Genomic DNA, 3,039 nt, shown 5'->3' with positions numbered 1-3,039 from the left:
TTTTTAATGTTTCTTTTTGTTTGTAGTTGTCTTTTTTTTTTGTTCAACCTCTAGCTGGATCTTAGAGTAGGTTGCCTTTGTTGGCTTAAATTTTCCATACAAAAAAATCATATTAAATATTAGTAATATTACATAGTAAAAAATTTGTGCTACCCCTGTACTTTTTGTGTGGATCTGCCACTTGCTGTGGTCACTTATTTTGTTGGAGTTGCTTCTATCAATTGTCATATGTAGATTCAAGTGCAAAAGAACACCCGGTTTTCTTCACACTTTTTACTAGATTTATGATTGTTATATTGTCCATCAGGTTGCTAGAGTCTCCACAAACTGTTGAGTCAATATGGGAGAATACTTTTGTGAAATTTGCAAATAGGTGTTATTTTTTCTCATTTAATAATACTTTTTTTCCAGGGCATTCAGGATCTTCCTGCAATAGGTGTTATTTATGATTTCCATTGAACCAGCTCCTATGCTTGAAGATAAAGAGAAATGGTTTGTCCGTTTCTCTTGTTTTGATATCTTCAGTTCTGATTTTAATTTTGTGTTTGTGTTTGCATTTTTTGTTTTTATATATATTTTTAATAATGTTTCGTGTTTCAAGTCTCTTGTGTTCCGTGATTTCATAGCAAAATGCCTTACAAAAGACCCTCGTATTACTCCCACTGCTTCTGAGCTGTTAAAGGTATGCTGGTGTAGCTTTATCTTATACATTATATAAATGACAAATATACCCTTCTGTTTGTAATATACACACTTCACTTGAAACTGCATAAATTCATAGAAAAATGAAAATCTGGAGCTTCTGCAATGTTGCCCAAGCCTGAGAAGGCAAAGATAAATAGGGCTGCTATGGCTTTGGAAGCAGAACATGTTGCTTCAGAGACTTGTATACCAGGATATGGGGGAATATAACTATATATTTATATTTATATCTATTTATTTTTTATTTTTTTATCTCTTTATTTACTGTTGTGTTATGCACACAGACACTTGGAGCAAAAATGAATGATGAATATGGAGATACTGGTCCATCTAAGCCTCAAGTCCCTAATGGGTACCTCTTGTGCTGTTTTCAAGTGGTGGGTTGAAGTTATTAGGAATCCTTATGAGGTAAGATTAAAAAATCTTAAAGCAAGTCCTTATGATGTTTTCATGAGGTAGGTTTAAAAACTCTTGACTTTTATACTTTTTTTTTACCTTTTTGTTCATATTTTCCCAGGGGATCAAAGTGACTTACATGTCATCATTTTCGATGAAATTGATGCAATTTGCAAGGTATGTCAATCCCATATTTTAATAATATGAAATTTTTTAATTTTTTAATTTTAATTTTCAAATATTCATCATAATATATTTTTGTAAACTTGCAGTCTAGAGGTTCTACTACGGATGGCACAGGGGTGCACGATAGCATTGTGAATCAGCTCCTTACAAAGGTTTGACCAACCATTTAAAGTCAAACTGTATAATCAACAAAAAGGAATTAAATTAACACTCAATTTCAAAAATCCATTTTTAGATAGATGGTGTGGAAGCGCTGAACAATGTGTAGCTCTTTTGAGGTGAGTCCATTAAAAAAAATCTTGTTAACTAACTTTTAGTCTTTTACCATGTTTGCTAACGTGTCATCTCCTAATTGGCTAGGCCTGGTCGTTTAGAAGTCCAAGTGGAAATCAACCTTCCAGATGAAAATGGTCGTCTCCAAATTCTTCAAATTCATACAAACAAGATGAAAGAGAATTCTTTCCTACCTCCAAATTCTTCAAATTCATACAAACAAGTGGTTTGATGGAATCAACTTCATATGAGTATGTTCAAATATTTCTTCTTATTCAATATTGATAAACTATAAATTTGAATCTTGTTGTTGATGATATTGAAGACATAAAGAGACAATAAAAGGCATAATAAGAAAGGAGAATTTACATTTTATGTTTATTTGATCTACTCACTGTTAAAGAAATGATCATTTTTTTTATAACTTAAACAATATATGCAATTTTTTTCTCAGGTTGGGCTGCCAAAGTTGAATACACAAGTAATGATATTGATGAAATCCGTGAAGAATGATCGAATTTTTTTACAGACTTCATTTACCAGTGATATTTTGTATCCACAAACAATATAATTGTGAAATGTTAGGTAACATTTGTCTTTTGAAGTGTGATGTACAATGTTTTTGTTAACTTTGTGAAATATTACATAGCATCCTCTTTTGACATGTAATGTACATACAATGTTTTTGATAACTTGTTTAACATTTAGATGAAATTGAATGTTTGGTATATGGTATTTTAAATTTTATGCGATGGATTTTATTTTTTGTATATTGTATTTTATTTCTATGATGAGACATTAAATGCCAATTTAATTTAAAAATTAATAAATATATAAATATTTTTTTTAACATTTAAATTTACGATACACAAAATGAGTGTCATCTTCATTTATGACATGACCTTTCTTGATAGGGGTTTTAATGATACGCATTGCCTGTCATAAATGTGCGTCATAAATGCGTGTTGACTCTTGTTATGACAGGGCCTTTCTTGACGCGCATTTGCGCTTCGTCTGAGCGTTTTACGACGCGCAATGAGCGCCATAAAAGGCCTTTTTTCTAGTAGTGAGCATAAGGTCAATGGGAAAGGAATGGTTGTTTAAGGTAATGGTATAGCCGATGAATATGTCGTTAGTGCTCTCTTTCTTTTCGTTAGCCATCTCGACGGTAAACATTTCAGTTAAAGGTTGGGGCCTATGTTTTAGAAGATGCTTGAATGCATGACTAACAAAACTTCTCTCCGCACCAGAATCGAAAAGAATGCATGCATAAGAGCTATCGAGAAGGAACGTACCCGTAACAACTGTGGGATCTGCAACTGCTTTCTCCTGGCCCATTGCTACAACTCTCCTAGTGTTACCAGCTATTGTTGCCTTGGGGAAATCTCTCTTGTAGTGTCCGACCTCACCACAGCCGTAACAGGTTTGACCGACACCTGTTCCGGACGCCTGAATGGTTGGTTGGACTGGAGCCTTGCAAAA

General features: G+C 33.2%; 1 long non-coding RNA gene across 3 annotated transcripts; it reads left to right on the top strand.

The window, feature by feature from the left end:
• Positions 1-2,166, top strand: LOC145094879 (uncharacterized). Of its 3 annotated transcripts, none has more exons than XR_013703621.1 (7): positions 1-682; positions 782-1,110; positions 1,220-1,275; positions 1,371-1,436; positions 1,520-1,562; positions 1,645-1,808; positions 2,012-2,166. It is a non-coding gene; the product is annotated as an uncharacterized LOC145094879 (long non-coding RNA). The 3 variants fall into 3 exon arrangements; XR_013703622.1 differs by having other exon boundaries at positions 15-682; positions 987-1,110; XR_013703620.1 differs by having other exon boundaries at positions 39-1,110.
• The last annotated feature ends 873 nt before the right edge of the window (positions 2,167-3,039 follow it).

The sequence above is a fragment of the Lactuca serriola genome, chromosome 3 (genome assembly GCF_051521515.1).
Source record: "Lactuca serriola cultivar US96UC23 chromosome 3, Lser_US96UC23_V15, whole genome shotgun sequence".
Lineage (NCBI taxonomy): Eukaryota > Viridiplantae > Streptophyta > Magnoliopsida > Asterales > Asteraceae > Lactuca > Lactuca serriola.
The sequence above is the reverse complement of the archived record's forward strand: the minus strand, read 5'-3'. Positions and strand labels throughout refer to the sequence as shown.